We start from the raw sequence: 8,622 nt of genomic DNA on the forward strand, positions 1-8,622 counted from the left end.
ACCAGCTGTAAAGAACCTAGCAGAATGCCTGGCCCCTTTACTAAACACTTGCTAATTTAAATGTAAGATATGGTCACATCCTGTAATTAAGAATATTCAACAACTGGTAACAGGAAAATAAAGCTTTTAGCACATCACTTAATGATTTATTTTAAATTTAATGTGTAGTGGTTTAGTTTTCCAGGAGTTTTCATTTCCATCATCTTATTTTATCTTTGTAATCATGCTTGAAGAAGAGCCAAGGTTGCTACTGAGGCTTTCTGTCTTATGACTGGTTCTCCCAATGAGCTTTTAAATGGGTCAATGAGCTTTTAAGTGGGTATACATATGATCTATACATTATAATTGAATTCCAAATAAAGGGTCATTTTTTTTTTTTTTCCCAGTAAATGAACACCAGTTTTGGTGAATGAGTCTTTGTGTTGCTAAGAATGAAGGGAGTTTTTTGACTCTTGCTTTGTTGAAAATTAGCATTTTGACTAGACTTCGTTTTCAGAATGGCCTGTGACTCCAGTGTGATTCTCAGAGATGATGAGATACACAGAGTTCCAAAATTAGATTTTTTCTTTCTTCTCCTAGACTCTTGTATTGTGTGCATTTTTAGAAAACACTTTTTAGTGTTTATTTTTAAATGTGGTACAATGTGGGTGATATTGGTGCCTGTCTTTTTATGTGTCCAGACTTTAAACCTATAGGTAATAGGAGTGCTGAAGTGAAATTGGCTCTAGACAGTTAATAAATTCTAAGCAGAGATGCATAAATCAGTAAAGGGTATTTTTTTAAGTTTTTTCTTTCTTTCTTTCTTTCTTTTTTTTAATCCTAAAGGGTGGGCATGGGAGAACAGGAAGAAATGTCTTTAGAGAATTGTTTTCTATCAGTTCAGAAAATAGAGAAAAGCATTGAGCAATGCCCAGTGCTGGTTAGCAGATTGTCATTTTTAGGTTTGATGTTCCAGGGTTTAATTGTCTTTCATGTGAACAATAGCAGACACTCTCTGGTGTGCCATGCTAGCATGATAAAAGGGGGTCGTTCTTGCATAGCAATGCCTTTTTTTTATTATTAGCGTAAAAAATTAGCAAGCTGGAAGTCGTTAGAAGGAGTTCCACTGGCATTAATTGTAATGCAGCCTGAATTTGTTTGCAGACCAGTGCAGCAAGACAATAGTGGAGAGAAAAAAGAGCAATATTAATAGCCTTCTACTTATTGTATCATTTTAGTGAGCCTTAATAAGGTGTCTGCTGTCAACTGGAATTTATTAAAAAAAAAAGACATAGTAATTGATGTATTGCAGTAAGTATGGATGAGGTCTCAACTTGATTAATGTATGAGTTGGCTTTTTAAGGCATTTTAAAAAAGGCTTCTTAACTGGGTCTTAAGAGACTGGCACAAGCCCACTGTAAACTACCTCTTTGCAGCTGGAAAACAGCCTGACAGCTGCTGATGTCTCCTGTGGGTTTTTCTCTTTTTTTCTCTTCCTGATCAGAGAAAACTGAAGTAATATACTCCTTGTCAATAATTGCAGTGCTTAAAAATCTTATAAGGGGATTTTGACTCTTTTCTCTAGAGAGAATTTTCCAAAGGTTAAATTAGTTTTACTTGTGTGTGCTTCAAATATCACCGCTTTCAATAAGGAATGGATTTGGTTTTTAAATAAGCTGCTATTTTGTGGGTTACTTGAACCCACACCCTATTAGACATAAACTGATTTGATGTCAGAAATGGGCTTCAGCCAAAAGCAAGCAATCTCAGGTCAAAATCAGTTTTTTCACTCTGAAATGGCTTCTGCTCTTCCCAAAGTGTGTGTGTGTGTGTGTGTGTGTGTGTGTGTGTTATAAAGAGAGCTGGACATAGATTTATTAAGCAACTGGTGAAAAAGTAAATAACAAGCTTCCCAGGAAATTTTCCTTTACACTAGTTTGAAATTCATTCATCTACTTTTCCTTTTGCTCAACACACAGTGTATCAATTACATTCTGTATTCTTTTTCACTGAAGGTTTTGTATAAGAAACAAAGCAACTGAGTTATACTTCCAAGGGAAGGAGGAAAGAAAGGAAGAAAACTGAAATATTTTACCTTCTTTGGTGTCCATAGGTGTCAATACCTTGTCTCAAATAGTAGGTCACCTCTTTTGATAATGTGGTGGTTGTTGTTGTTATTGTCATGTGCCGTTGAGTGAAACCTGACACATGGCGACCTTGGGTTTCCAAGGCAATATCTCTAGGGAAGTAGATTGCCCAAACTTCCTTCTGAGGAGTGGCTGGTGGGTTTGAACTGCCAGCCTTCTGGGTAACAGTCAAATGCCTTAGGCACCAAGGTAAGTTGTTTCTATGAATTATCTCATTTAATTCTTTGATCAATCTCTGTAGGTGCTGTTCTCCATTTCACAGATGAAAAAACTAAAACTCTGAAAGATTAAGAAAACTACACAAAATCTAAAGGCAATTTAGACTCCACCAGAGCTCCTTCGTTTGATAATAGTAATACTAATATAAAGATATTTGAAGAATTCCAAACTGGCTGAAACTATCAGGCTATCCCTGTGCAGGGGTGAGGGAAGTACCTCATCAATATTCAGCACCACTGCCTTAACTCAAATTGAGATAAAGTCCATAACTTGAGAGAAAGAAAAGTGAGAATGGAAGGAAAGAAGAGAAAAGACACTCCCTGTGAGGATCCTCTTACTCAACTGTATTTTCAAGTCAACAACTGTCATGAGGCATGTTCTCAGATGCATCAGCAGTAGCATCTTTGCAGCTGGGCTTATCTGGTTGGTTCACAGGTGTTTCGGCTTACTTGTGAGCCAGTAAGTGGGCAGGCAAGCACAACTGTTTGGGTGGATTAAGTGCAGATGTTTCACAGAGAAGACTTATCCCTTGACATGTAACATACTCATACTTGTTGCTGCCTCAGTCAATTTCATCTTCACACTGTGTTTTTATAAAAAGCATTTTGTTTTCCACTTCAGCTGGTGAAGGTCTAAGTTGCCTTTAGATTTTGTGTAGTTTTCTTAATCTTTCAGAGTTTTACTTTTTTCATCTGTGAAATGGAGAACAGTACCTACAGAGATTGATCAGAGAATTAAATAAGATAATTCATAGAAAAACTTACCCTGGTGTCTGGCAGCAAATAAACATTCAAATCAGCTATAATAATGTGAGCAGCAACTTTAAACTAAAGACTGCGTTACTGTTTTTTGTTTCTTAGGTGCTAAGCCAGGAACCTATTTTTGTCACTAAGCCCCATCATTGTTCAGGTCAACTTTAACAAAGTGGTTTTTGTCCCAGAATGTTGATTGTAAGTATCATATAAGTTGCTAATAGAACACAACATAGCTTGTAAAAAGCATGTTACCTCTTTTTCCTCAGAAGGAAATGAAGGAGCACAGTGGAGATCTGTTTGGAAACTGAATGGGAGGACTGAAGAGCTAAATTGACAATATGGAAGTTCTTGAATATTATATAGAATCTAGGCTTCATTATGAAAGAACATATACCACCAAAGATTTTTGAAGTTGAATATCACATGATCTGCCCTGGATTTTTAGAAGCTAACTGGCAGCATGTGAAGGGTGGGTTGACAAAGTAGAGAGTCCATTCTGAAAATTAAGCCTAGATGTGGGACACTCTCATTCCCCTCTCATTGCACCACAAAAGAGGTTTGGCTAATTTTCACCTTTAACTTAACTTAACTTTAACTTCACTCAAATAACACATGCTTATAAAAGTGTAAACATTTTTTTTTAAAAAAAATTGTGATAAAATATGTAAAACAACAAAAAAATGCTGTTTAAATCACTTTTAAATGTATAATCCAATGATATTCGTTACATTTACCATGTTGTGCAACCATCACCACTATCTGTTTCCAAAAGTTTTTCAAAACTCTGAACAGAAACTCAGTACTCCTTACTCAGTATTGCTTAAATACTTGCTTTTATTCTTCTCCCCTTCAACCCTTGGTAACCATGAATAAATTATTGTCTTTATGCATTTGCCTGGTCTAGATATTTCATATAAATGTGATCATACAAATTTGTCCTTTTATGTCTGAGGAATATAAATATTTTTGATATGTGTTTGTGTCCTTGAATAAACTGTAGAGTTCTGCAACTTTTAGGGACCAGTTGCTAAGGGCAGGGATTCAAATAGGCTTAGATATTGTAGAGTAAAGGCACTTCTAGAAAATCTCAGTTTCAGAACATATGTGAAACAGGTAGCAATGTGTGGTACACATTGTCTACCTAGAAAAGTGAGTAAACTGTGGTCAGAAGCACTCAACCATATCCCAAGAGAGTAGATCAATTAATGCTTGATCTGGAAAGAACTTTTGTGGAAAGTCAGAAGACAAAGCTGCATGAGTCTTAGAAGAACTAACTTCCTGACCTTGGATTAGAGTCTCAGTGCTTAGGAGATAAGTGGACTATTTATCACAATTATATCAGAAATTTCTGACCTTTTTTATATCTTTCATTGCTAAACAGTGTCTACACTAAACAGTTTAGTACAATGCCATTTTTGTGCTTATTATCTTGATTAACTAATTTTCGTTCTTTATGAATATCTTTGTAATAAAGAATTTCAATAGCCTCTCTCTGTAGTATCTACAAAGAAGCCAACGTTTACCACTAGCTTTTTGTTGTTGGCTGTTATTAAGTTGATTTTTGACTCATCATGACCTATGGGACAGAGTCATATTGCCCCATAGAGTTTTCTAGGCTGTAATCTTCATGTAAGCATCTTACCAGGACTTCCTCCCCAAGAGTGGCTGGGTGGATTTTAACCTCCTGTCTTTCAGTTAGCAACAAGTGCTTAACCATTGAACCACCTTATAGCTTATAGATGATGATTTTCTAAGATTCAGGCTAACTGTTTCTCATAAGGAATATATTTTAGATCTCAAGTAAACCAAATATAAGCAACTCTTTTGAGAATTGTCTTCAGCCATACCACCCTGAACTCACCTAATTTCGTCTGATCTCAGAAGCTAAACAGGGTTGGGCCTGGTTAGTACTTGGATGGGAAACCACCTGCGAATACTGGGTGCTGTAGGCTGGGAGCTCTGGTGGCATAGTGCCTAAGGCATTTGACTACTAACCAGAAGGCTCACGGTTCAAACCTACCAGCCACTCCTCAGAAGGAAGGTTGAGCAATCTACTTCCATAGAGATACTGCTTCAGAAACCCAAGGAGGGGTCACTATGAGTTGAAACAACTTGACTGCAGTGAGTTTGGTTTTTGGTTTGAGAAGCTTGTCTGTTTGCTTGGTGACATGGTGGTTAAAGTATCTGGCTGCTAACCAAAAGGTTGTCAGTTTGAAGTCATCAGCTTCTCTGAGAGAGAAAGATGAGGCAGTCTGCTTCTGTAAAGATTTACAATCTTAGAAACCATATGGGGCAATTCTACTCCACCCTATAGGGTTGCTATGAGTCGGAATAATCTCTATAGCAGTAGGTAGGTCTCCTTGCTTTGAGTCTTTTTTTTTTTTTCCTTTCCTTTTATCTAGTACATTTCCCAGCAGCAATAGGATGTCCTAATTCTCTCTTAATCACTTATTTCTTACTATCCATTCTGAGGACCCTTTGTTGAAGTTATAGATCTTCTTCTTTTAACCGAGACATTATTTTATTCTTTATATTTCTTTATAGTTGTAAAGATGGAATTGATGTGGTCCAATTTAGGTGATTTATTTTTTTTACCCTCCTTAAATACAAGTTTCCTGATATTAGTTTGATAGGTATTGTTTATTTCTATAATGTTCAAGAAAATATAAAAGGACCATCAGCAGGTCAATGGGAGATACATACTTCTGCAAGTTGGCAGTCAACAGTAGTTCTCTGCTAAATGGCTGTGTTTCAAAATTGATTTTGGTCCCAGAACAGAGGAAGAGCAATAAATTCATCTTGTTGGCTTTAAGGTTCACACTGATTCAGAGAGAACAGCTTTTGGTGATGAGTGGACACTCTGAAAAATGTAGTTACTCCTTCTTTATGGGGGAAAAAAAAACAAAAAAAAAACACTTTTCTAATTAAGCTTAGGCCTTTCACCTTACTTACTAATCATACCAGGAATTCCAAAAAGAGTCCAGAAAAGTATAATTGCATCACAATATCTGATCAAGTATAAAATGCATTCAATAGAAGCAAAATAATATGTTGATGGCTAATGTTTTACAAATACCATATAAGTTAAGTAAACTGAACTTACAAACACATACACATATACCACACTTTTTTCTTTTTTTCTTTCACATTTAGACATACATTTCCGGAGGGCCATTTCTTCAAAATAAGAGAAACCTGGCATCAGCACTTCAGATCAGTCTTCATAAGACACAGTGGCATTTTCTAAGCATAACTTTTAAACAAGGAATATTTCCATACAGCTTTTTGTGTCCTTCATTCTTGGTAAATGCTTCATCATTACTTTCAATGAAAAGTATAAAACATATAATCAATATTTTCAATACAGTGAATTATGTAATTATCAAACCAAAAATATGTATATATATATATTGAATCATTATATCTCATTTAGGCTATTTCCAGACAAGTTGCAATTTCTAGGTAAGATTTTTGTTCTTGAAACTACCTATGGAGAGTCAGATAGTAACTACAAATGATAATGAACTTAATGCTACTCCCACCGAAAGTAGTATGTTCTTAGCATTAAGAATTCCCAAAATATTTAATTAATTATTGTTTTCTATTTTAGGAAGAGATAAACATTTATTAGAAAACATATTCATGTTGATAGCATAGGTAGGAAGTGAAAAGCCATCTGTGGTTTAATAAACATTCCATGATTCATTTCCATTTTTTAAAAAGAGCTTTTAAAGGAAATTCCTTTGGAAAATGCTGGTTTTTGTCGGGCTACATTTAAAAATTGTGTTTGTATTTCTGTTTGAAGTCACAGTACATATACTTAGTTTGATATGGACATCATAATTATTCTGTAAAACTAGTAAAAGAAGTAAGTCTTCTGTTGTAAAAGGATGCAAAATAAAGTGTGTCTCAGAGTCTACATTTACTTAAATGAAACTTTAAACTGTAATTAGAAACATTAATAAGAAATTACCCAAACAAGAAACTTCATAAACTTTTTCAATGTGGACAGTTAAAAGGGTTGTGTCCTATTTTTAACACATGACATGATCTGGCAAAACTGTAGTGAAGTGTCTCAATATTGCTATAGCATGTGTAAGCCACAGTGAAGAAATCCAGACAGCCAGCTAGTGTGGAAGGCACTGAACTTTCAGCTAACACAGTTGACATTTCTCAATATTTGAGGAACATAGGCCTATTTATTTCTTTATTAATCTGTTTCCCAAATAATCTGTATCAAAGCAAGTGTTTAAAGCAGATTGCTCGTGATAGCCAATGCTGAAATGAAGCAGGAAGAATCCTTTTGATCTCTTGCGAGTAAACTGTTTGCAGATAATACTGAAAGAGCATTTCTTTTCATTTGCTATCAAATTTAATATGAACAAGTGGAATTGAGTTCAGCAAAAAACAAAAGTAAATAAATAAAGTCTCATATAGGCATTTGAATGCATACCTTTAAATATTGAAAGAGAATGATTTGTGTATCGTTGTTATATAATACGTTTCTTGTCTTCTGTGGGGTACATGTGACGAATTCCAGTTGATAAGCCCCAGACTCTGGAGTCAGTTGTCTGGCTAGTTATTAAGATTAAGATAAGTACTAAGAACGAAAGATACAGCACATTGTATTACCTTTATGAGATTGGGCCACCTAGGATTCTGAGTGTAAACAATGAATTAGTTCACCCTGACTCTCTTTCAAACCTATGGTGAATGCTGCAAATATTATTGGTAAAATATGACTGAGGCAAGTATGAAGAGTATTTTTTAATAGAAAATATTTTTTTAAATTACAGAAGGTTCTAAAAAGGTATAAATGTGGCAATAGGTTTATAGAAAAGAGATTAATTTTTTTTTTCCATTTTGTATCAATATTCTGAAATAGAGGTAATCAGCGGGTAGTAACTCATATCAGGAAGGCATGCCAGGAGGGGATAAATATATATATACATATATATATATGTACAGTTAGGGGATTTTAAGGTGAAAGATATATGAGTGAAAAATATATTCCGAATGCATATTCAAAGCTAATATTGCCTATTAGACGCTTCTTGCTAATTTTTCACAGAGTGAAGAAAGCCTGTATACTGTTCTCCAGAGCTGATGGAATATTCCAGGGACACACCAAACAGAGACAAATATTTTATGAAGTTCAGTCAATGATTCACACTAAATATAGTAAATATGAGCTTTGCTGCAAATTGGTAGGCAACATTTCCAGCACAGCAAAGTTTAACTGTCTCTGAGATCACTGGAGGAGTGATAGAAAGGGGTAATTTAGCAAGCACACCATAGCAACATGCTGTGCCATGTAGAGCACTGGGTAGCTATTAATTTTTGTTAATGAATTTAAAACTAGATGTATGGAAATGGTTATATGAAATGTATACACTGCTAAACAGTTAACTAGTCCTTAGGGCATAAGCTTTAATTATCTGAGTGTAAATCATTTTGAGCAGGGCGATCTAATGAGTCAAAAAAAAAAAAAAAAAAACCCAGGAAACTCGTATGTAGCTTTG

At 35.1% G+C, this 8,622-nt stretch overlaps 1 pseudogene; it reads left to right on the plus strand.

The window, feature by feature from the left end:
- Nucleotides 1–4,933: 4,933 nt before the first annotated feature.
- LOC122151327 lies at nucleotides 4,934–5,052 on the plus strand (annotated as a pseudogene).
- The last annotated feature ends 3,570 nt before the right edge of the window (nucleotides 5,053–8,622 follow it).

The sequence above is a fragment of the Orycteropus afer genome, unplaced genomic scaffold (genome assembly GCF_000298275.1).
Source record: "Orycteropus afer afer isolate SDZICR_OR568_19922 unplaced genomic scaffold, OryAfe1.0 scaffold00013, whole genome shotgun sequence".
Taxonomy (NCBI): domain Eukaryota; kingdom Metazoa; phylum Chordata; class Mammalia; order Tubulidentata; family Orycteropodidae; genus Orycteropus; species Orycteropus afer.